Source organism: Eschrichtius robustus, chromosome 1, assembly GCF_028021215.1.
Source record: "Eschrichtius robustus isolate mEscRob2 chromosome 1, mEscRob2.pri, whole genome shotgun sequence".
NCBI classification, from domain to species: Eukaryota; Metazoa; Chordata; class Mammalia; order Artiodactyla; family Eschrichtiidae; genus Eschrichtius; species Eschrichtius robustus.
The window spans coordinates 177454008-177480875 of NC_090824.1; positions in this window are offsets into that span (position 1 = coordinate 177454008).

Here is a 26868-nt window from a genome sequence, read left to right on the forward strand (position 1 = left end):
AGGCAAAAATAATGTGTAAAAAAATTATAGATGGTTACTTAAAGTGCTGAGAAGGCAACTTATTTCCAGATACACTCCTCTTCTTGTGGCCACAATGTCTAGAACTTCATAGTTATACATCCATTCTTTTGGGACAACATATTTGACCAGAATTATCTCTCCCCTTTCAATTTGCTATTATTAAAAAGAGGGAAACCTTAAGTCCTAGAACTGCTAAGACCTTAGGTGCATTTTCCTAGCAGGGAGAGAGGATAACACTGCATGGGGAAAACGTTACTTCTACATGAAATTAGGAGGAGTAGGAGACTATTTGGGTGGAAGACACAGGACTTGTTAGGAGGGGAGGCCACAGTGACTCAGTGTGGCTTGGATGGCCAGAGTGCAGAGGTTGAAGGCAGGTCAAAGTAGACACAAGAGGACTGAGAAGGTATTGAAGTAAAACATCTTTGTAAAATAGATAGCTAGTGGGAAGCAACCGCATAGCACAGGGAGATCAGCTCGGTGCTTTGTGACCACCTAGAGGGGTGGGATAGGGAGGGTGGGAGGGAGGGAGACGCAAGAGGGAAGAGATATGGGAACATATGTATAACTGATTCACTTTGCTATAAAGCAGAAACTAACACACCATTGTAAAGCAATTATACTCCAATAAAGATGTTAAAAAAATAAAATAAATAAAATAAAATAAAACATCTTTGGTTTCTCACTATTGCTGAAAGCCATGTCTCATGACTCTCATAATTCAAATAAAGGTGTTGGATTAGATACAGTGTTTCTCAGCCCACCTTATACTCCGACCCTACACCTCCATCCATCTTGAGTGAAAGAATGGAGGAGAGGTTTGGGTGTACATATGGGTGGGATAAAGACCTGGACCTTTGCTACTGTCAAGGTAGAGAGAACACATGACTCCTTATTTTTGTAGAGGTTTCGCCTTCTATGCCTGTGCTCGGGGGCTGGAACCCTGGGCTGCAATCCCTTCCAGCTAGAACATGCATGGATTCTGTAAACTCAGCACAACATTCTGCCTTGTAGATGTGCTAGGTCCACCAATTTGATTTAAATGTATGACCTAAGTATTTCCAGCAACTTAAAACCACCGTGCAGGTATACGGGCATGTGATGTGAGAAATGGAGCCAATTACCAGCACAACATGGGAAAAACAAACCCAAACAGAATTCAGCATGTCTTCCTCACTTATCTCTTGATTTCAAGCACCCGTGGTTTTAGGGTCTGAATTATCTACATGAATTGCCTCAGCATTTCCCTTCAATTTCTATATGGAGATAACTCAAATTATGGCCAACATTACCATTGCCCCCAATCTCTTTTAAGCTTCAAGATAATAAACATCTCCTAACAACTTTTAAAAATTGAGATGCCCTTTTCACTTTGACCATAAAGATGGGAAAGTTGTATATAATGGATGCTTGACCCTCTTCAGAAATAAAATGTGATGACGAGTTCAGTCTTCTGATTAAATTCTCCCAATAAAATCTCACCTAGCCTATTCTTCCCCCAGGGATAAAGGGCTGTGCATACAATGGACGTTATTTTTCTTTTGAACGTACTTGTATCTTGTCAAGATGTCATCAGTACAAGTACTTTGATGTTTTTAGTGCAACGATTGAGAAGCAGGTTGAATTTTTCAATCCTCCCAGCCAATATAAGTCAGTCTGAGATACTTAATTTCTACTTGAGATCCTTCGTTTCTATTATAAACAGATCCCGCAGTGGGAGATAAATTTCATGGCAACAGTTTGGACTTTTTTATGAACCACCTGCAAGTTTTCTGCAAACAACATGTTTTATGGAAGCTCAAGGCAGTGTTCACCCATCAAGCCCTGACAGTAAGAGGAGGATGGATGGGGCCTTATCTCGGGCACACATGTAACCTTCCTTGTCCCCTGGCCTGACCTTCCTCTGCACTCATTTATGAAAATGATTCATCTTTAAAAAGCTTCCTTGCTCTGCCTGCGGGCTGTAGATCTTTTTGCACTGGACTTGTGTAGGCTGAGGTTATAAACTTCAGTGTGTAAGCCATTTGGAGGGGCTTCATTTTGAATATTGGAAGAAGGAAAGTGCACAATACATGTGTTTCCTTAAAGGAAAAGGTACTGGACTCTCTTCTACAGAAAGATGTTCCCAAGGGATTCCATTGAAAGAGCTTTGTTGGGATTCGACTTTTATTTATGTTGCTAATGTGCTGCCACATTTAGCACATTAAATAGAGGATCGCCAGAGCGTGGCAAACGGTGCCAGTGACATGAACATGCCACCCTCCACGTGGAGGAAGAGACCCTGCACTTTGCATTTCATGTTTGTGAAGGGCACTGCAGCGGGAGTTATTTGTGTCAGGACTAGTGAGAACTGCTAGCATCCCTTAGAATATTCCTTTGAACTGAAAAGCCTTAGAAGGTGAGAGTAGGAACTATAACTGAGGGAATCACGAGCTGAACAGAAGTGGAAATAGGAAGAGAGAACACAGTGTGAATTGATTCACCCATTCAGGCTGAATTGATGGGTTGGAAGAGCCAGGGTTATTTCTACAGTTCTTAAGAATTGCGTCTCATGTCGGAAATAGGGCAAGACACACAAGGAAATAAATATGCATGAGAGTTCTGAGTTAAGAGAGAGAGAGAAGATAGAAAATGTTGCTACAATGTTTTTATTTTTAAAAATTTTAATCTTTGAATTATTTGTTTATTTTTCTTTATCTTTTTTCTGTTTCTTCTTTTTATTGAACGACAGATTCTTTCAATTCTATAGTGCTTTACAATTTTCAAAAGTTTCACACAAGTGATTTCATATAATCCCATAATAACACTTCTACCCCTCTCTCCCTAGCTTGCCCCTCCCCACTTCCCTCTCCCCACTGGTAACCACTAGTTTGTTCTCCATTTCTATGAGTCTGCCTCTTTTTTGCTTTATTCACTAGTTTGCTGTACTTTTTAGATTCCACATGTAAGTGATATCGTACAGTATTGATCTTTCTCTGTCTGACTTATTTTCCTTAGCATAATGCCCTCCAAGTCCATCCATGTTGCTGCAGGTGGCAAAATTTCATTCTCTCTTATGGCTGAGTGGTATTCCATTGTATGTATGTATATATATATATATATATATATATATATATATATATATATATATACCACATCTTCTTTCTCTAGATATAATGTTTTTTAAAATTCAAAGCCTGGCTGCATCAATCTTGAGCTGCAGACCTTACTGGTAAAGACCTTGGCTTTCTGTAAGAAAATTTAAGGATAGGGAGGGAGGGAGGGAGACGCAAGGGGGAGGGGATGTGGGGATATATGTATATGTATAGCTGATTCACTTTGTTGTACAGGAGAAGCTAACACACCATTGTAAAGCAATTATACTCCAATGAAGATGTTGAAAAAAAAAATTTAATCTCTACAATTCTTAACCATCACTTAGTCTAGACTTAATCTGTACCTAACCGTTATAACCATCATATTCTTTCAGATGTGATTCCTTAATATAAAGAGATTCTTTATTTCTCCAAAATAAATTCTCCTTAGAATAATTCTTTGTATGAAATATACTTTGAAACATACATCTGTTCCATAGGGTTAGATGGTCTGTCATCAGTAATGTGTTTTGGTCTATTTACTTCTAAGGTATGTACTTTCACACCTTTGTTCTTGGATTTGAAATTCTTGGCTTTGAAATGTCCGATCAGCCAAGCTGCCACTTCACCATTGTTTTTATAACGTTTGCACAGGGCCTTTCTTCTTTCACGTAAAGCTCCATGCTTCAGTACAAAGATGCAGAGCTGTGTAATCGCTGTGCAGGAGCCAGTTGAAAAATTGACATGGAGTGATAGCAAAACCTGCCCAGGTACTGGCTTTGAAAATGCTTCTGTCTTCAGTCCAGACTGAGCATTAACCATGGCACTCCAGAACTCATCTGGTGCTTTGCATCTTCAAAGTTCTTTGCATGCATTGACTAATTCATCCTTATGACACTCTTACCAGGTAAAAGATACAATCACGGTGAATTAGAAGATTAGGGGATCTCAAAGTCCTTGCAGTACTAGACCCTCAGGCCCCTCGATAATGCCTCCAAACAGGAATCCCTTCAGTGGTGACCTCCATTGCGTTCCTCTCCCAAAGCAGATGCTGCCTTGGCTGGTTCTAAATTTAAACCTCAAAACAAACAAACAAACAAACAAACAAAACATGTATTTTGGCAGGACCAAACACTGAATACCTGTAAAATACCTATCTACCTCACTGAGCTGCAAGCAGTGTTATAGTTTTCCTTTAATTAAAAAAACAATTAAGGTGTAATTTACATACAGTGTAATTCACCCTTTTTAGTGCCCGCCTCTGTGTGAGTTTTCACAAATGCAGACAGTTGAATAACCACCATCACCATCAAGACATAAAACAAGTCAATCACACCTACCAATTCCCTGCCACTCCTCCTCCCGCACTCAGCCATAGGCAGTGCTCTCCCTAGAGTTTTGTCTTGGCAAGAATGTCAGATAAATAGAATCATATAACGCACAGCCTTTTGACTCTGGCTCTTTTCACTTAGGGTAATGCTTTGGTATGCATCCGTGTTGTTGTGTGTGTTAGTACACTAATATGCTCATTTTTGTTGCTGAGTAGTGTTCCAGGGTAGGGATGTACCACAGTTAGTCCAACCCTTCTGTGTCTGATGGACATTTAGATTGTTTTTAGTTTTTGGTGAGTGCAAATAAAGCCACTATAAACATCTGTGTACAGCTCTTTGTGTGAACGTAAGTTTTCATTTATCTTGGGTGGGGTGATACTCAAAAAAAATTTTTTTTAGGTGGGAAAATAAGGATGGACATGGCACTTCAAACAGTAATGAGAAATTATTATTGACTCCTAATACTTAAACTTTTTGAATAAGAATTTCTTTAGACCTTAACTCACAAGTCTCCCAGATCAAAAAACACTATGTCTTGATGAATGGATAAAGAAGATGTGGTACATATATATACAATGGAATACTACTCAGCCATAAAGAAGAATGAAATAATGCCATTTGCAGCAGCATGGATGGAACTAGAGATTATCATACTAAGTGAAGTAATCAGAAAGAGAATGACAAATACTGTATGATGTCACTTATATGCGGAATCTTAAATATGACACAAATGAACTTATCTACAAAACAGACTCACAGACAGAGAACAGACTTGTGGTTGCCAAGGGGGCAGGGGGTGGGGGAGGGATGGAGTGGGATTTTGGGGTTAGCAGATGCAAACTATTACATATAGAATGGATAAACAACAAGGTCCTATTGTATAGCTCAGGGAACTATATTCAATATCCTAAGATAAACCATAATGGAAAAGAATATTTAAAAAATAATGTATATATATGTATAGCTGAATCACTCTGCTGTACAACAGACATTAACACAGCACTGTAAATCAGCTATACTTCAATAAAAAAAAAAAAGTGTCTTCAGACTGCATCCAAATACTTGATAATCACTTTTTCAGTCATTTAACAAATATTTTGAGCGACTACTGTGTGCCAGCCATACTTTAGGTATTATTCTTGATAATGAAGTAAGAGAGAAGGATGTTTCTGAACAAAAAAAGATTCACATTTGCTGCCTTTATACACCAGCATTCTCTATTCCCATTACTCTTTCTTAAAGTGTGTGTGTATGTGAGAGAGAGAAAGAGAGAGAGAGAGAAAGAGAGAGAGACAGAGAGAGAGAGAAAGAGAGAGAGACAGAGAGAGAGAGAAAGAGAGAGAGAAGACTTTTTCACAGATCCCCTGTATCTTCCAGCAGGGAATGGTGAATTGCATTTCTACTCTCTGTTAATTCCTTGGAAGATTTCAGAAAGTCTTGTTTACAGCAAGCACTAAGCTCTCTTATTATGCCCCCAAATTGGGTAGTGGATTGTGAACCTATAGCCGAATGGTGTTTCAGTAAGGTAAGTGAGGAGGGGGGCTGCTTATTGTTTTGAGGGGAGATAACCTTGGAAGGATCCTAAGAGCAAATTTTATTCCCCCTGTCTTGTTATAAATGTGTGAGATGCTATTAGATATTTGTTGCTTTGCATCAAGCATTCTTATAAATAATTTAAAAAATAAAACATCACATTGTACTGGAAGAAAGTATGCATACTCCAGCATTCTCCTATTCTTGTTAACTGAGAGGAGTCTGGAGGCATGAAAGCAAATCTAAGGAAGCAGCTATATGGAGAGGAGAAAAGAGAACAATTGTATTGGAAGCTTAGAGGCTGCTCTGTGCTGAGGTAAGCTTTGCTTACTTCACATTTTTGTCTAAGATCGATTTCCTGGGGTAAAAGGAGACAGAATTCTGTGTCCAGTGATCTTGCTTTTCAGTCTTAGAGTGCTTAGTTTTACAACCAAATCAAGAAATTAGCTGGACCAGTAGGTCTTCATTTCATTGAGTAATTTTGTGGCTGTAGAAAAGAAAATTTAGATATTTAATCAATAGAGTTGTCCCATACGTACTAACTGGTTTGGGAAGCAGGAAAAGCTCTTACCTAGCTAACCATGAAACAAAGTGTAGCGAAGACATTTGAAATGACAGGGTCCTACCCTACCAAGGAATCCGGGCATTTGTCTGCTAATGGAAAACTCAGAACTGGCTGCAAACATTTCCAGTTGATACACTTAATTGTTAAAATGATCTGGGCTATAATTATTTGATTTCCTATCAGCACACTTTAAAAATTACCAAGAGCCTATTTCTTTCCCCCAAAGGGTCAGGACCCTTCTTGTTATTCAAGACCACCGGGGCTAACATTTGGCTCCAGTGATAGGGAAACCTCAGGAGGACAAGCAAGGCATTTTCTGGGAACCTTCGCTCACTCCTTTTCCTGATGAATTGTTGTACCCTTCTGAGAAAGTAACCCATCAGTCCTCTGAAACAGAGAATCTGATAACCAAGTTATGCTCAGCTGATTTGCCAGCTGATAAGTGATGAACTTCACCGAGGCTACCTGCCCACAAGTCTTCTGAGAACAAAACGGCCAGAGTCTGAGATAATGAGGATGTAGAGTCATGCTTTTCCTTGGCCTGCGCGGCGATCACGGTGACTTCCGGGTCTTCATCAGCATTCTATGTGTACATTTCATCTGTCACAGCAAATGCTGCTATAACAGAAATGACTAGAGAACTGCGCAATGCCAGAAAAGCAGTCAATTTTCAATCAATATTAGAGAATGTGGCTCACGATGGCGATGATGGCTCTTCTCAGTGGTTTAAGCAACACGCTTCACCAGACCTGTTGCCTTAACTACCATCCCAAAGAGGCATTCCACTAAAATATGACACAAATGAACTTATCTATGAAACAGAAACAGACTCATAGACAGAAAACAGACTCGTGGTTGCCAAGGGGGAGGGCAAGTGGGGGAGGGATGGATTGGGAGTTTGGGGTTAGCAGACGCAAACTATTTTTTTTTTAACATCTTTATTGGAGTATAATTGCTTTACAATGGTGTGTTAGTTTCTGCTTTATAACAAAGTGAGTCAGCTATACATAGACATGTATCCCCATATCTCCTCCCTGTTGCGTCTCCCTCCCACTCTCCCTATCCCACCCTGCTAGGTGGTCAAAAAGCATCGAGCTGATCTCCCTATGCTATGCGGCTGCTTCCCACTAGCTATCTATTTTACATTTGGTAGTATATATAAATCCATGCCACTCTCTCACTTTGTCCCAGCTTACCCTTCCCCCTCCCCGTGTCCTCAAGTCCATCTCTACATCTGCTTCTTTATTCCTGTCCTGCCCCTAGGTTCTTCATAACCATTTTTTTTTTAGATTGCATATATATGTGTTAGCATACGGTATTTGTTTTTCTCTTTCTGACTTACTTCACTCTGTATGACAGTCTCTAGGTCCATCCACCTCACTTAAAGTAACTCAATTTCGTTTCTGTTTATGGCAGAGTAATATTCCATTGTATATATGTGCCACATCTTCTTTATGCATTCATCTGGCGATGGACACTTAGGTTGCTTCCATGCCCTGGCTATTGTAAATAGAGCTGCAGTGAACATTGTGGTACATGACTCTTTTTGAATTACGGTTTTCTCAGGGTATATGCCCAGTAGTGGGATTGCTGGGTTGTATGGTAGGTCTATTTTTAGTTTTTTAATGAACCTCCATACTGTTCTCCATAGTGGCTGTATCAATTTGCATTCCCACCAACAGTGCAAGAGGGTTCCCTTTTCTCCGCACTGTCTCCAGCACTTACTGTTTGTAGATTTTTTGATGATGGCCATTCTGACCGGCATGAGGTGATACCTCATTGTAGTTTTGATTTGCATTTCTCTAATGATAAGTGATGTTGAGCATCCTTTCATGTGTTTGTTGGCAATCTGTATATCTTCTTTGGAGAAATGTCTATTTAGGTCTTCTGCCCATTTTTTGGACTGGGTTGTTTGGATTTTTGATATTGAGCTGCATGAGGTGCTTGTAAATTTTGGAGATAAATCCTTTCTCTGTTGCTTCATTTGCAAATATTTTCTCCCATTTTGAGGATTGTCTTTTCGTCTTGTTTATGGTTTCCTTTCCTGTGCAAAAGCTTTTAAGTTTGATTAGGTCCCATTTGTTTATTTTTGCTTTTATTTCCATTTCTCTAGGAGGTGGGTCATAAAGGATCTTGCTGTGATGTACGTCATAGAGTGTTCTGCCTATGTTTTCCTCTAAGAGTTTTATAGTGTTTGGCCTTACATTTAGGTCTTTAAATGTATTTAAAGTTTATTTTGAGCTTATTTTTGTGCATGGTGTTAGGGAGTGTTCTAATGTCATTCTTTTACATGTAGCTGTCCAGTTTTCTGGAAAAAAAGCTGTTTTTTCTCCATTGTATATTCTTGCCTCCTTTATCAAAAACAAGGTGACCATATCTGCGTGGGTTTGTCTCTGGGCTTTCTATCCTGTTCCATTGATCCATATTTCTGTTTTCGTGCCAGTACAATACTATCTTTATTACTGTAGCTTTGCAGTATAGTCTGAAGTCTGGAAGACTGACTCCTCCAGCTCCATTTTTCTTTCTCAAGATTGCTTTGGCTATTCGGGGTCTTTTGTGTTTCCATACAAATTGTGAAATTTTTTGTTCTAGTTCTGTGAAAAATGCCATTGGTAGTTTGATAGAGATTGCATTGAATCTGTAGATTGCTTTGGGTAGTATAGTCATTTTCATAATGTTGATTCTTCCAATCCAAGAACATGGTATACCTCTCCATCTATTTGTATCATCCTTAATTTCTTTCATCCAGTGTCTTATAGCTTTCTGCATACAGGTCTTTTGTCTCCTTAGGTAGGTTTATTCCTAGGTATTTTATTCTTTTTGTTGCAATGGTAAATGTGAGTGTTTCCTTAATTTCTCTCTCAGATTTTTCATCATTAGTGTGTAGGAATGCAAGAGATTTCTGTGCATTAATTTTGTATCCTGCTACTTACCAAATTCATTGATTAGCTCTAGTAGTTTTCTGGTAGAGTCTTTAGGATTCTCTATGTATAGTATCATGTCATCTGCAAACAGTGACAACTTTACTTCTTCTTTTCTGATTTGGATTCCTTTTAGTTCTTTTTCTTCTCTGATTGCTGTGGCTAAAACTTCCAAAACTAAGTTGAATAATAGCAGTGAGAGTGGGCAACCTTTTCTTGTTTCTGATCTTAGTGGAAATGGTTTCAGTTTTTCACCATTGAGAATGATGTTGGCTGTGGGTTTGTCATATTTGGCCTTTATTATGTTGAGGTAAGTTCCCACTATGCCTACTTTCTGGAGGGTTATTATCATAAATGGGTGTTGAATTTTGTCGAAAGCTTTTTCTGCATCTATTGAGATGATCATACGGTTTTTATCCTTCAATTTGTTAATGTGGTATATCACAGTGATTGATTTACGTATATTGAAGAATCCTTTCATTCCTGGGATTAACCCCACTTGATCATGGTGTATGATCCTTTTAATGTGCTGTTGGATTCTGTTTGCTAGTATTTTGTTGCTAGTATTTTGCATCTATGTTCATCAGTGATATTGGCCTGTAGTTTTCTTTCTTTGTGACATCTTTGTCTGGTTTTGGTATCAGAGCAATAGTGGTCTTATAGAATGAGTTTGGGAGTGTTCCTCCCTCAGCTATACTTTGGAAGAGTTTGAGAAGGATAGGTGTTAGCTCTTCTCTAAATGTGTGATAGAATTCGCCTGTGAAGCCATCTTGTCCTGGGCTTTTGTTTGCGGGAAGATTTTTAATCACAGTCTCAGTTTCAGTGCTTGTGATTAGTCTGTTTATACTTTCTAGTTCTTCCTGGTTCAGTCTCGGAAGGTTGTGCTTTTCTAAGCATTTGTCCATTTCTTCCAGGTTGTCCATTTTATTGGCATAGAGTTGCTTGTAGTAATCTCTCATGATCCTTCGTATTTCTGCAGCGTCAGTTGTTACTTCTCCTTTTTCTTTTCTAATTCTATTGATTTGAGTTTTCTCCCTTTTTTTCTTGAGGAGTCTGGCTAATGGTTTATCGGTTTTGTTTATCTTCTCAAAGAACCAGTTTTAGTTTTATTGATCTTTGCTATTGTTTCCTTCATTTCGTTTTCATTTATTTCTGATCTGATCTTTATGACTTCTTTCCTTCTGCTAACTTCGGGGTTTTTTTTTTTTTTTTTGTTCTTCTTTCTCTAATTGCTTTAGGTGTAAGGTTAGGTTTTTGTTTTTGTTTTGTTTTGTTTTTTAATTATTTATTTATTTTTATTTATTTAATTTATTTACGGCTGTGTTGGGTCTTCGCCTCTGCGCGAGGGCTTTCCCCAGCCGCGGCAAGTGGGGACCACTCTTCATCGCGGTGCGCAGGCCTCCCACCATCGCGGCCTCTCTTGTTGTGGAGCACAGGCTCCAGACACGCAGGCTCAGCAATCGTGGCTCACGGGCCCAGCTGCTCCGCGGCACGTGGGATCCTCCCAGACCAGGGCCCGAACCCGTGTCCCCCGCATCGGCAGGCAGACTCCCAACCACCGCGCCACCAGGGAAGCCCCAAGGTTAGGTTTTTTATTTGAGTTGTTTCTTGTTTCTTGACGTAGGATTGTGTTGCTGTAAACCTCCCTCTTAGAACTGCTTTTGCTGCATCTCATAGGTTTTGGGTCCTCGTGTTTTCATTGTCATTTGTTTCTAGGTATATTTTGATCTCCTCTTTGATTTCTTCAGTGATCTCTTGATTATTTAGTAGCTTATTGTTTAGCCTCCATGTGTTTGTATTTTTTACATATTTTTTCCTGTAATTGATATCTAGTCTCATAGCTTTGTGGTCAGAAAAGATACTTGATATGACTTCAATTGTCTTAAATTTCCCTAGGCTTGATTTGTGACCCAAGATATGATCTATCCCCTGGAGAATGTTCCATGAGCACTTGAGAAGAAAGTGTAATCTGCTGTTTTTGGATGGAATGTCCTATAAATATCAATTAAGTCCATCATGTTTAGTGTATCTTTTAAAGTTTGTGTTTCCTTATTTATTTTCATTTTGGATGATCTGTTCATTGGTGAAAGTGGGGTGTTACAGTTCCCTACTATGATCATGTTACTGTCGATTTCCCCTTTTATGGCTGTTAGCAGTTGCCTTATATATTGAGGTGTTCCTATGTTGGGTGCATAAATATTTACAATTGTTATATCTTCTTCTTGGATTGATCCCTTGATCATTATGTAATGTCCTTCTTTGTCTCTTGTAATAGTCTTTATTTTAAAGTGTATTTTGTCTGATATGAGAATTGCTACTCCAGCTTTCTTTTGATTTTCATCTGCATGGAATATTTTTTCCATCCCCTCACTTTCAGTCTGTAAGTATCTCTAGGTCTGAAGTGGGTCTCTTGTAGACAACAAATATATGGGTCTTGCTTTTGTATCCATTCAGCGAGCCTGTGTCTTATAGTTGGAGCATTTAAGCCATTTATATTTAAGGTAATTATCGATATGTATGTTCCTAGTACCATTTTCTTAATTGTTTTGGGTTTATTATTGTAGGTCTTTTCCTTCTCTTGTGTTTCCTACCTAGAGAAGTTTCCTTAGCATTTGTTGTAAAGCTGGTTTGGTGGTGCTGAATTCTCTTAGCTTTTGCTTGTCTGTAAAGGTTTTAATTTCTCCGTCGAATCTGAATGAGATCCTTGCTGGGTAAAGTAATCTTGGTTGTAGGTTTTTCCCTTTCATCACTTTAAATATGTCCTACCACTGCCTTCTGGCTTGCAGAGTTTCTGCTGAAAGATCATCTATTAACCTTATGGGGATTCCCTTGTATGTTATTTGTTGTTTTTCCCCTGCTGCTTTTAATATTTTTTTCTTTATATTTAATTTTTGGTAGTTTGATTAATATGTGTCTTGGCGTGTTTCTCCTTGGATTTATCCTGTATGGGACTCTCTGCACTTCCTGGACTTGATTGACTATTTCCTTTCCCATATTAGGGAAGTTTTCAACTATAATCTCTTCAAATATTTTCTCAGTCCCTTTCTTTTTCTCTTCTTCTTCTGGGACCCCTATAATTCGAATGTTGGCGCGTTTAATGTTGTCCCAGAGGTCTCGGAGACTGTCCTCAATTCTTTTCTTTCTTTTTTCTTTATTATGCTTTGCAGTAGTTATTTCCACTATTTTATCTTCCAGGTCACTTATCCGTTCTTCTGCCTCAGTTATTCTGATATTGATTCCTTCTAGAGAATTTTTAATTTCAGTTATTGTGTTGTTCATCATTGTTTGTTTGCTCTTTAGTTCTTCTAGCTTCTTGTTAAATGTTTCTTGCATTTTGCCTATTCTATTTCCAAGATTTTGCATCATCTTTACTATCATTGCTCTGAATTCTTTTTCAGGTAGACTGTCTATTTCCTCTTCATTTGTTAGGTCTGGTGGGTTTTTGCCTTGCTCCTTCATCTGCTGTGTGTTTCTCTGTCTTCTCATTTTGCTTAACTTACTGTCTTTGGGGTCTCTTTTTCACAGACTGTAGGTTCATAGTTCCTGTTGTTTTTGGTGTCTTCCCCCAGTGGCTAAGGTTGGTTCAGTGGGTGTGTAGGCTTCCTGGTGGAGGGGACTGGTGCCTGTGTTCTGGTGGATGAGGCTGGATCTTGTCTTTCTGGTAGGTAGGACTGCGTCCGGTGGTGTGTTTTGGGGTGTCTGTGACCTTATTATGATTTTAGGCAGCCTCTCTGCTAATGGGTGGGGTTGTGTTCCTGTCTTGCTAGTTGTTTGGCATAGGGTGTCTAGCACTGTAGCTTGCTGGTCGTTGAGTGGAGCTGGGTCTTAGTGTTGAGATGGAGATCTCTGGGAGAGCTTTCACCGTGTGATATGTGGAGCTAGGAGGTCTCTGGTGGACCCGTGTCCTGAACTCGGCTCTCCCACCTCATAGGCTCAGGCCTGACACCCTGCCAGAGCACCAAGATCCTGTCAGCCACACAGCTGAGAAGAAAAGGGAGGGAAAAAGAAAGAAAGAAAGAAAAAAATAAAATAAAATAAAGTTATTAAAATAAAAAATAAAACTAATTATTAAAAATTAAAAAGGAATAAAAAAAGAAAAAAAGAAAGGAGAGCAACCAAAGCAAAAAGCAAATCCACCAATGATAACAAGCGCTAAAAACTATACTAAAAAAACAACAACAACAACAACAGACAGAACCCTAGGAGAAATGGTAAAAGCAAAGCTATACAGACAAAATCACACAAAGAAGCATACACATACACACTCACAAAAAGAGAAAAAGGAAATATATATATATTTATCGTTGCTCCCAAACTCCACCTCCTCAATTTGGGATGATTCGGTGTCTATTCAGGTATTCCACAGATGCAGGTACATCAAGTTGATCGTGGAGTTGTAATCCGCTGCTCCTGAGGCTGCTGGGAGAGATTTCCCTTTCTCTTCTTTGTTCACACAGCTCCCAGTGTTCAGCTTTGGATTTGGACCCGCCTCTGCGTGTAGGTCGCCTGAGGGCGTCTGTTCTTCGCTCAGACTGGACGGGGTTAAAGGAGCAGCTGATTCGGGGGCTCTGGCTCACTCAGGCCAGGGGAAGGGAGGGGTATGGAGGAGGCGGGGCGAGCCTGCAGCGGCAGAGACCGGTGTGACGTTGCACCAGCCTGAGGCGCACCGTGCGTTCTCCCGGGGAAGTTGTCCCTGGATCACGGGACCCTGGCAGTGGCGGGCTGCACAGGCTCCCGGGAGGGGAGGTGTGGATAGTGACCTGTGCTGGCACACAGGCTTATTGGTGGCGGCAGCAGCAGTCTTAGCATCTCACGCCCGTCTCTGGGGTCCGCGCTGATAGCCGCGGCTCGCGCCCGTCTATGGAGCTCGTTTAGGCGGCGCTCTGAATCCCCTCTCCTCGCGCACCCCAAACAATGGTCTCTTGCCTGTTCGGCAGCTCCAGACTTTTTCCCAGACTCCCTCCCGGCTAGCTGTGGCACACTAGCCGCCTTCAGGCTGTGTTCACGCAGCCAACCCCAGGCCTCTCCCTGGGATCCGACTGAAGCCCGAGCCTCAGCTCCCAGCCCCCGCCCGCCCCAGTGGGTGAGCAGACAAGCCTCTCGGGCTGGTGAGTGCTGGTTGGCAGTGATCCTCTGTGCGGGAACCTCTCCGCTTTGCCCTCTGCACCCCTGTGGCTGCGCTCTCCTCCGTGGCTCCAAAGCTTTCCCCTCCACCACCCCGTCTCCGCCCGCGAAGGGGCTTTCTCGTGTGTGGAAACCTTTCCTCCTTCACAGCTCCCTCCCACTGGTGCAGGTCCCATCCCTATACTTTTGTCTCTGTTTTTTCAATTTTTTTTTGCCCTACCCAGGTACGTGGGGAGTTTCTTGCCTTTTGGGAGGTCTGAGGTCTTCTGCCAGCGTTCAGTAGGTGTCCTGTAGGAGTTGTTCCACATGTAGATGTGTTTCTGATGTATTTGTGGGGAAGGAGGTGATCTCCACGTCTTATTCTTCTGCCGTCTTGAAAGTCTCTCTGCAAACTATTATATATACGACGGATAAACAACAAGGTCCTACTGTATAGCACAGGGAACTATATTTAATATCCTGTAATAAGCCATAATGGAAAAGAACATGAAAAAGAATATATATATGTGTGTATATATATAAAACTGAATCACTTTGCTGTACACAAGAAACTAACACAACATTGTAAATCAACTATACCTCAATAAAACAAATTTAAAATAAATAAATAAAGCAGAAAACCTAAGTGACATTCCACACACATATGGCCTGATTAAATAAGATAAACGTGGGATTGTTCTAATTCACAGAGGTTCATTATGAAGGTTTTACTATCTCCTTGTTCTTCTTGTGACCCACTAGTATTGCAAGCAAGCACCAAAATGCTAAAGATGATGAGTGATTTATCAGTGCCTACTGCAGATTAGAATGTAGCTAGCTACCGTAGGAGAGCATTCTGGAGAGGGCCAGCAAGAATTCTGTTAGGTGCTGTGCATATGAGATCTTCCGTTTCCTGGAACGGTAAGAATATGGAGTAAGGTGGAAATTTTTTTCTGGGGGCTGTGTGTGGAATCAATAGCGTGATAGTATAGTGGGGAGAGTGGGGAGGGTATTTAAAGGACTTTTAATTCACCTCTGAGGTAGAGAATCAGTCCATAGAGAATTGCAGAGGTGAACTTTAGGAGATGTGGTATTTTAATGTTTTTACCTGGGGTGATGGTGTTGTGGATAATAGCAGTGTTAATAACAATAATAATGCCAGTAGTCCTAAGAGTGAACATTTATTGAGAGTTTACAGTGTGCTGGGAGCTGGGGTAATTGCTTAGCGTGCATTATTTGACCGAATGCCTACAGCACCAACCCTGTGGGATAACTACTGTAATTACAATGAGGAAGCTGTGGCTTAGGGTTGAGTGAACTGCCCAAGGCCACACAGCTTGCTCAACACAGAGGCTGAACTAGATTCTGGAGTTGAACTACATTTCATTCAAGTGATATAAAGACAAACGACAGACAATACTTTTGAGACTGAAATAAACACAATGTGAAAATGGCCGAAAAAAAAACTTCGCGATTCAAATTTCTTTCCAAATGTCTTTGTTTTAATTTTATTCCATCTCTTTGATCAAGGGTTAGCAAAGCATTGATGGGCCAGATTTGGCCTGCAGCCTGTTTTCATATGGCCTGTGACATAAGAATGGTTTGTACATTTTTAAATGGTTGGGAGAAAACAAAATCAAAAGAAGAATGTTTTATGACTCATGAAAATAGTATGAAATGCAAATTTCAGTGTCCATGAATACAGTTTGGCTGGAACACAGCAAAGCCCATTGGTTTAGGTGTTATCTAAGCTGCTTTGGGGTTAGAACGGCAGAGCTGAGTTGCTGTGGCAGAAACTATTGTGTTGGCCAAAAAGCCCATTCGGGTTTTTCTGTAAGATCTTGTGGAAAAACCTGAATGAAATAAATAAAACAGTTATTATCTGGATCTTCACATATAAAACTTGCCAACTCTGCTTTTTGATTATTCGTGATAAAGGAGTTTAGAGCAAGGGCTTTGACTTCAGGCTGTTCGGTTTGTATCCCTTACTTGCTGTGCAAGCCGGGAAAAGATGGTTTGACTCTTCTTCACCTCACTTTCCACATCTGTAAAATGGGAATGATAGTACCAACCTCAAAGGACTGAGCTCTTAAATGAGATACTCCATAAAGGAGTTTAGAAGGATGTCTGGCACATGGTAAGTGCTCAAACAAATGTTTGCTAAATATTACCCTTATCATACTCCTTATGATAGATATTAATTGATCTTCTAACACCTAGTAGGCCCACCACTGATGAGTCCAGTTAGGGAAAGCGGTCTTCGCGCATCTCCTCAGCCTGCCTTGCCCCTTCCCTTATCAGAGCTGGAGTGGTTTCCTTGGCTCCTCTTGCCTTGGGTCAGGAGCTGGTGAGACACAGATAACAAATCTACACCTCCCATCTCTTCAGTTACTGCTGGCTCCAGCCTTTCTGCCCTTGGCTTTGAGCTCCATGGCCAGGGTAGCTCTTTGGGTGGGTGTGGGAAAATCCCTGTGGATTTGGAGACTGAAGCATGGCTTGGTAAGTCTGTTCATGACCCCAAAAGGCTAGGAGGCTTAGAAGGTTTGGCTTGGGTCTGCAAATTATACCAAAGGAAGTGGCCTGGCTTATGGGAGAGGGGTGGGAAGCTGTTTCTAACAGGTGACTTTTAGGGTCTCCATCACCAGCTGGGCCATATCAACTTTATGGACTGTCATTCTGCTTTTAGGAATTCATTACTTCATCAACAGAGAGTGTGCATGAGGGGACTGGGGTCTAGGAGGAGGGGACACCAGGAAGAAAGAGGGGGACGAGGCATGCGGTGAAGAGAATGTGGACCAAAGTGTTAGCAGCAAAGCCGATATCCTCCTAAGAGCTCCCAGGACAGGACCTTTCTAGAGCATTTATGGATCTGACCCTTAAGCAGGTAAAGCCCTGACATGACTATTTCAAAACAGGTCATTACTAACTAATTAGCCACTTAACTGGATTTCTCATTATGACAAAGCAGTAGTGAAACATTCTAGCTTCTTTCTCAAAACCCACAATCTGTATTTGTCCAGTGGTTTAGTCTGTGCTTTGTTTCTTAGAGAAATTACACCAGAATGCAATTGGTTTACAGGTCCTAGCTTGCGACTCAATTACTAACCTTCAAGCTGGCTCTGAATTTTTGTCAGTTAACCCTCTTCTTAATCTTTATGGAGATAAGGGAATTGTATCAGAGTCCTGATGGTTAAATGCATGGATTCTGGGTTCAAATCCAATTTATAACCAGTTCTTATTGTCATGATGCTGAATAAAGAAATTCACCTTTCTGTGCCTCAGTTTCCCTGACTGTAAAATAGGCATAATGGTAGTATGTCACTTTGAGGTTGTTGAGAGGATTAAGTGAGCTGATTTAGATGGAATGCCTAGAATGGTAAGTGTTATCAGGCTGTTTGTTATTGCTGCCTTATTACCTCCCGAGAAGTGTCATTCTGCTTAGCATGGAGTATCTTATCACAGTGAATCCAGACAGCAGCCCTCTGAGATAGCTTTTAGTCCAATAGATGAAATCATGGTTCTGCAAGGTTGAGTAACTTATTTAAAGCCACACAGCTGGTGAGAGGGTTGGCTTTCAAACCCAGTCTGATGAACTGCAGAGTCCAGACGCTTTCTGTGCATACCCTTGCCGTTCTAAGATTCATTGATTCTACACTTAGACTGGGTCTCATAATGCAAGCTATGTTAATTACTTGAATAAATAATAAGGTCGCACACTATCCCTTGAATATTGTCATGTAAAGTATTTGCCTTACATTCTTTATATTAAGAAGTAAAATATGAAACCGAAGAGTGAATGCTGTTTAAGATTAAGCTACATGACTTTTAGGACTACTTTTTTAGTTTTAGGTTGGTTTTTTTTTTTTTTTTCTACTGCCAGGTACTCAGTAGAAAAGCTATAGACATTTTATTTCTTATCTCTCTCCTCTGAGCGCCAACCAAGTGAACCTTAGATGAGCTTGTAAAATCAGAGTGAGTGTGTGTGGCCATGTAGAACACGCGATTGGATGTTGGTGGAGGTAGGAGTGGGAAAAGAGAAAAATGTAATTAATTGTTGCCAGAGGGAAAAGTTGAACTGGGTGGAGGTTCAGAATGATTCACCTGGATATTTGACTCAAGTGACTTAATGAGTTTCTGCAACGCCTCCTGACAATAATTTGGCCAAGGAGACGATATTTTGTTCAGGGTGTAACCACTCTGAGCCTTGATTACTATTTAGAAGCAGTGGCTGCCATCTTGCAAAATAATGATTCACAGATTGAAAAGCCAAGGGGAATGGCTTATCATAACTGGATTGCTGGTTTAGGACTCCAAATGGCACAAGCTTTAGCTGATTACCCTATTAAGAGTTTAAAAAAAAAAAAAATGTAAAAATACCCAGAAACTAAACTGCGTTCCAAAAGTGGGGAAAAGCAGATCAGAAGGTAGAAACACAGATCCAAGTAGAGGGAACAAGCCTTTGTTAGAAAATAGTCCAACCCAAACAACAAGAAACAAGTGATGGCAATGAGGACTTGTCTTCCTATGAAAATAATGGATTCAACGAGCATTTGGGAGTCCACAGTGAGAGGTTTTAAATCACCATGCATCCTGCTGTACTTATAATAACCTATATAGTGTACTGAACTTGGGAGACATCCCCTGCTATTAATTTTTAAGCTACTTTTAAAATATCTTATTCCATTTGGTAAATATCCAAAAGAGAAAAGTGAGATGGTCCTACTAACCAGAGTTGGCTTTCTAAAGTAAAACAGTTGTGTTAAGGCTTTTCTTAAAAAAGCTCTAATGGTTTGCAGTTGCAAAATAGATAATAGCAGGACTCTGATAATAGCAATTAGCAGTTGCTAATAAGCCTGGGCTTATTAGCATGACATATAGATCTTAATTTTATTTTTTTAATTGAAGTATAGATTTACAACGTGGTGCCGATTTCTGCTGTACAGCAAAGTAACTCAGTTATACACATGTAGACATTCTTATATAGATCTTGTAAAGACTGGCAGTGGATGGTTTTTTGTTTTGTATCTTATCACTTCTTCCTTCAAACTCTATGCTCGAATCATTCTGAGATATTTGGCTTTTCCAGGCCACAATAAGTGTTCTTAAGCTTTTAGCCTCTCCACACATTATATTCCTTCTGCTTGGAATGTAATTCCCCATTTTTCCCACCTGAGAAACTTCTATTTTTCTTCAAGAGCCAGATTCTGACCCTTCCAAAAAAATTTGTGTTTTGGCTGCATTTGTTTCTATGCCCATTTAGTAATTTCCCCAATCATACTTTCTGTGGTTACATAACAGTATACATATATCAAACTTTATTTAACCTTTTCTCTAATGGGAAGTTGCTATTTTTTTCCTTTTGTAAATATATCACAATAATTGACCTTGTACATGAATCCTTCTTTGCTTTACTGATACTTTTTTAGGAAATAATTTTTAAAGTAGAATGATTGGCTTGAAGGGTTTTAATACTTTCCTACCCTTGCTACATATGTCAAATTGCTTTCTATAAAGTTGCTTTCTCTAATGATATTTCCCTGTCTACTAGTAACATAACAGTACTTGCTTCAAGAGATCTGCCTCGACTCTGGGTCTCACTTAAAAAAAAAAAAAAAAAAGATAGAAAAAGAAAAATTTTGCTTATTTTGTAAACAAAAATGATGTTTATATTTAATATTTATTTCTCTGACTAGTAGTTAAGCCAAAGTTATCTTTCTATGACTAGTGAGCATTTGTATCCCTTGTTTCATGAATTGGCTTTTTTCCCCCCCATTTGCCCATTTTCCATGGCACGATGTGTATTGCAACGCTCAAATAGGACAAAACCCACAAAATCTATTGAGCTCTTATGATGTTCCGGAGACTTTGCATTATCTTTCCTAACAACCTCAGGAAGTAGGCGCTAAAACACACCTATTTTAAAGACCAGAAAGTTGCAGCACAGAGAGGTTAAATAATTGCCTAGGGTGATGTAATAAGGAAGGAAGGTGGAAGAAATACAGATTCCAGCAGCCTGACCTGAGAACCTTCACTCTTATCAAATTAAATTGTTTTACTTATCACAGTTGAAACTGTCATTTATGTTTGGTAAAATTCATCCTTCTTAGGTGTATAGCTCCTTTCGCGCTGAAAATATATGGAGTCATGCAATCATCCCCATAGTCAAGATACAGAAGAATTCTATCACCTAGCACCTTCTAGATAATCTCTTCTTCTCCTCCACTCACTGGTGACCACTGATCTGTTCTGGTTAATATAGTTTTGCCTTTTCCAGGATATCACATAATGGAATCATACAGTATACAGCTTTTTGAGTCTGCCTTTGTTCACCTAGCATCATGCTTTTGAACTGTGTCAATAGTACATTCCTTTTTATTGCTAGATAGTATTCCATTGTATGGATATAACATATTTTTTTGCTGTGGCTTTATGTTTATATTTGTGTCGCTCGTTACGATCTGTGCTGAGAGCACAGATGGCATTCTGTTCACCTTCGTGAGCTTCAGTCTTGACACAGCACTTGGCACACAGCTATGGTCTGTAGATTTCCATTGCATGGATGAAGCACTAAAGGATCACAGTGAACGATATAGAGTCTCATCAATAGAAAAATACATGAATATTATCCACATTTTAGATATTGTCATATGCCAATTAACCCAGGCAAACAAAGGAACATCATTTTAAAAAATCAGTGAAGCCTGGACTACAGGGAAATGTACATGATTATATGACAGCCATTGGTGGCATTTATAAATTGCATTAATCTTGCTGGCCACAAACCTGAAATGATGTAACAAGAGATATACGTTTTTCTAGACCTAGAGCCAGTCGTCCGATTGTCAGGCATGTACACAAAAGAGAAATTTGAGTAGGGATACTCATAGCAGTACTATCTATAAGACCCTATCCAAAAACCTTCAAATTAGAAAATTTGTAAGTTAACTACAATATTACGGAATAAATGAATACTATATAGATTAAAAATGAAGATAACAGGACCGTTGTTACTTACAAAAGTATGAAAATAAGGGCGATCAAAGTGATTTAGGATTGGTAAGGTTCTAGTAATTTTTAAAATTTGTAAATACTTCAGCTTGTAATTAAAGAAATATATCCTGAAAAGTTCTTTTCCTAAATTATATTTATATTTATAGGTATCCCCACACATTTTTATTAGCCCCATTATACTCAAATATTACTACTAAAGTAAGATAAGCAATCTCTTTGTGGCAATGATAATTCGGATGTTAACGTAGATAGCTCTGTTTGAACAAAAGATCATTTGGAACACAAACCACACCATCTGATGCTGTGGTGAAGGAAGTGACTATCTGTATGAAATCAAAAGAAAATGGAGTTAACATTATAGATTTTTCAGGTCAACTTCCTTATCTTCTTACTACCTCTTTTCTCATACATATGTTACCTCAGTGACCAGAGATTTTGTGTAGAACAGTTTAAACAAATGAATTGAATATGTATTTTAATCCAAATAGGACAATGTCGTATATTTTCTTCAAAAGTTTTCATGATTGCTTGAATATTTGTTTTCTATTTGATTTGTTTTCTATTTGATTCTAGGTCCTTCCTCTTTCTTGGAAGACTGTGCTAGTTTGGTGAGTGCCATTCAAATTTCTTCTATGTAGGAAGCATTGGAATGACATTACCTAAGAAAATTCATGCTAAGGGCCACAGGCTGTATGAATGTAAAACAGAAATATCTGATGCTCCAGCTCTATCCTTTTTATCCTCTTTCTTTCAAAACTTGTTTCAAACATATTAAAGAGATTTTTGTCTATTCTGGTGCAATCCATTTTGACGCTCATGACTGACTGTCAGACTAGTCATCTGTTTTGTTGATAATTACTTTTGTAATATACCCTTGTATGGAGCTATTAGGAATCTTTCAAGTCCTTCTCCTAAGAGATGAAAAAACTAAAGTGTTGAAAATGACTCGTCCCACTTAAAAGAAGGAGCCCCAGTTTAGGGAACCAGAACATCTTTGGTCATAAAGTCCTGATTGGTTCTTGGTAGGGCATATTCCACTCTGCTTCCTGTCAGTAAACACTCCAGCTCCTTGCTAGATGGAAATATAATGACAGTCTGTCCCTGTTACGTGAGAGTGAAGGGAGAAAGATGCATAATGAACCATAATTCACAGGAGGTTAGGATGTGAACACTGGAGAGATGATGATAGATCCTACGTAGACTTTTTGAGCATCATTTGGCTGCTAGTGAATGCACAAGGGTCAGGGGTAATTGAAGATTTAAGAAGAGCAGTGCTTACCCAAGGAGTTCAAAGCTGAAGTTGGGAGACAGTATATACACATGCCTCAACTTCACAATATTTATCTACAACATTCTAAAAAGTGAAACTATTGCACATCCATTTAACAACTACATTGGGAAGGGATGCAGAGTAAGGACTGCCCAGAGTAGATTCACTTAGGAAGATTTCCTGAAATAAACATGATTCATAATATCCAACATAGCAGAAGAGGCAAATACTTCAGGGTGAAGAAAAGTACGCACAGAGGAAGGGAAAGTTAGTTGTTTTTTTTTTTTTAATTTATTAAGTGCATATTATATACCAGGCACCATAGATGGTACTTGGAAGCAGGGGTAACTGAGACACCATGATGAAAAATTGGTCCTTTCCTGAAGGAGATTTCAAGCTACAGGAGTGTATAGGCAAGCAGAAGGCAATTACAAGAGAGCGGGAGAAGGTTCAATCGGGCTAAGTGCAGGGTGCTAACCACTTTTCAGAAGAGAGTAAATAGGGAATTCTCTCAGGAGACCTTATTCTAAGTTGAGGCTTGAAGGCAGCAGAAGGGGTGACCTGGGTGAGGGAAGCCCTGGCTGCCGTGGGAAGGAGTTTGGATGTGTGGTTCATCTTACGTCTTCCTTGCAGATGGAAATGGGGAGTCGATGGAGGATTGTAAACCAGGGAGGGATAGCATTAAGTTTGCATCTTAAAGAAATTACTCTGGTTACAGAATGGACCATGAATTGGAGTGATGCAGAACTGAATTTGGGCAGCGTAGTTAAAAGACTGTGGCAGTCACCTAAGCAATGGGTGGGCTAACTCAGGGTCTTGGGTATGGAGATTCATGGAGGTGCATGATTCAATGAGATGGAAAGGAGACAGAATTAGCAGGAATTAGTTCATCTTGTGGAAGAGGGAGGCCAAGGATGACTTCCAGGTTTTGGGTTTTGGCCACCATGTGGATGGTCACACACATCCTGAGATAGACAACATGGGAAGAGTTGTAGGTTTCAGGAAAGGAGGCGTGAGAGAGGAAGAGATGACAAGTTTAGTTCTGTTTTTCTGAAATCTGAGATTCTTAGGGGCCATCTGAATGGAACTGTCTGAAAAAAAAAAGTTAGCAATGAAGACAGGGTAAAGCTCTCAAGTTATGAAAAAAAGGTGCATGGCTTTGAGGACTATGAGAAGGATATGGGAAAACTTGGAAGAGATAAGGAACCAAATTATGGATTCAGAGATGTTATTTATGCTCATGTAGGAGCGATGGAGGAGAGAGCTTGATATTTTCAGCGTGTTGTTTTATGTGAATCCCTAAGAATCAGAATGTTAGTGGTGCTTAAGGAAAAATTTAAAAAGAAGTAGTAGCGAACATCAGGCCCAACCCTACTAACTAGAACAGTGAAGGCATTTCATTTTGGTGCTGTCATTAATTTCACTTCAATCGTTAGCTTCTAGATAACTTCCAGCTTTCATCTGTATAATGAGAATAACCATCTGATCTACAGCACCGTTTAACATGGATCACAATCTACCTTAAAAGAACAGCAGTCTTGATCATTTTAGGACTTCTTCACTAGATTTGATATGGGATTTCCAAAGGTCGTGTTTCTTTTGCCTAACAATGGACATTCATATTCATAAGGTAATTACCTTTGTACAAACACCTTGAAAGATGTTACATCATTTGACTCTCACAGTCAATCTAGTGAAATAGGTAAGAGAGTTGTTATTATTCTTTCAGTTTTACACATGAGACAACTGAAGCTAAGGTAGGTGAAGTGACATATCTTAGACAAGTACGTGGCAGATTTAGAGATCAATTTCAGGTGTCTGGGCCACAAATATGATTATAATCTTTTCAAATAATTAATTAATTAATTTTTGGCTGCGCTGGGTCTTCATTGTTGCACGCAGGCTTTCTCTAGTTGCGGTGAGCTGGGGCTACTCTTCGTTGCGGCGCGTGAGCTTCTCATTGCGGTGACTTCTCTTGTTGCGGAGCACGGGCTCTAGGCGCACGGGCTTCAGTAGTTGTGGCACATGGGCTTAGTTGCTCCGCGGCATGTGGGATCTTCCCGGACCAAGGCTCGAACCCGTGTCCCCTGAATTGGCAGGCGGATTCTTAACCACTGCACCACCAGGGAAATCCCTGATTATAATCTTTACAACTACTCCCTAACAGTCCCTGCCTCTATCTGTATATTCAGATTAAATGATTTCAGTGGATCAGTGAAACTATCCAGATTACCTAGTGCAATCAACATCGATCACATGCAAGGCAACACGTAAGGCACTGGACAGACATAAAGACACAGAGGACATCTCTGGGAACTGGAAGTCTACTTGAGACATATAAAATAGAAATGCCAGGTCAATTAAGTAGTAATAGAGATACACAATAATTGCAATAATCCAAGAGATTTTACAACGTGTGGAATGAATGATAAGGACTCTAGGGGGCTTCGGAGAAGAAGCCACTTGTAAAAACGCCATGGAGGAAGCATGACTTAAATTTAGCTTAGGAGGTGAGCAGAGAGAAAAGGGATAGCACCTCGGGCCAGGAGACAGTGGAGACAAAGGCAAAGGGAGGGGAAGGGGAGGACATCCTTGGCAGTCAGTGGACCAGGTTGGCAGGGATAGGTGGTTTATACAACAATGCCATGTTGAAAATCTTGTAGAGGTCAAGTGGGCCAGATGGTAGTGGCTTTTGAAATATCAATCTAAGAGAGTCAGTAAAGTTTTTTTTTTTTCCTGAATTATTTTATCAGCCTAGTTTAAAAATGAGCCGTTCAATTCAGTGAAAGACTTCTGAAATGCCACTGGCACTAATTGATTAATTTGGTCAAATTGGTCACTTTGGTTCACTTTCCTAATCACAGTTTGGGAAAACCTTCAGGTTCTGGGTGAGATCAACTTCCTTTAAGTACCAATGAGAGTTTAATATTGAATGGATGTGCTAGTTTCTATTATCACTAAGGTTTTCGAAAAGCAATTTACTGAAGATGTTTGGAAACTATTTTATCTGCTAATGGAGGCACAGACTTCAGACTTTTCTTGGGACTTCCCTGAGAATTTCCTTGAGGTTAGCTCTCATTACACTCACTGGGATCAAGGAGCAATACATTGAAATTGGCAACTTTTCCATCAAGAGAAAGCAAATGTCGAAAGCTGACCATAAAGTCACAAAGCTTGGGAAGCCTTTGGCATCTAGTTACAGAAACTTAGCACACCCAGCAGTTTAAGTCACTTGTTTAAAACAAACTAAGAAACAAACCCATAAACAAACACCAGTATATAAGGAATCGAAACCTGAAGTTATTTAAAATCTTATCGAAACCACTATCAGGAAAAGATGACAAAAAATGCTGTATGTTTACTGACCACTCCCGTGTCTGTTAACATCTGACAAATCATATAGCCAGTAGACACCTTTGCATTATCTCTTGGTGACATCAACGATATTACAACATTGAGGATGGCTTAGCGTGAATGGTGACGAGAAGCTAAAAGCTTCTGTACTGACACATGATTATGTAATGTTCAAGATGTGCCAAAAACATCTAATCCTGATGAATGCGTTCTGAACAGTGAAAAGGAAAATGCATTATCTGTCCTGGGTCCTGAGATGTGCATCAGGAAACACAGTTCGTGGGTGCACGGGAGCTGCCGTGGCTGGTGGCACTTCTTTGAAAGGAGAACACTTCCCAGCGAGACAAAGGTTTCCCTATCACTCGACGAAACTGAGTCAGCTGCTCTTTTGCAAGTAAACAGAGTCAAAGAGGCAGCCATATGTATAAATGTCCGATCCTTTTGATTCCATGGAAGAGGTAATATCCACTTCCAGAACACATGCGGACTCTAAAGAAGGAAGGATTTCTTTCAACTCCAGCATGAAGTGAAATTAAAATGAGAATAGCCAATTTGAGGAATTGTTCCTGTAAAACACTACTCTATTTTTTTTTTTCTTCTAACAGATCTGCATCATATAATACAGGGTAATAAAAGATTTTTGACTTGAGTAATATAAACAATCTTTCGACTGTAGCTGGCAAGT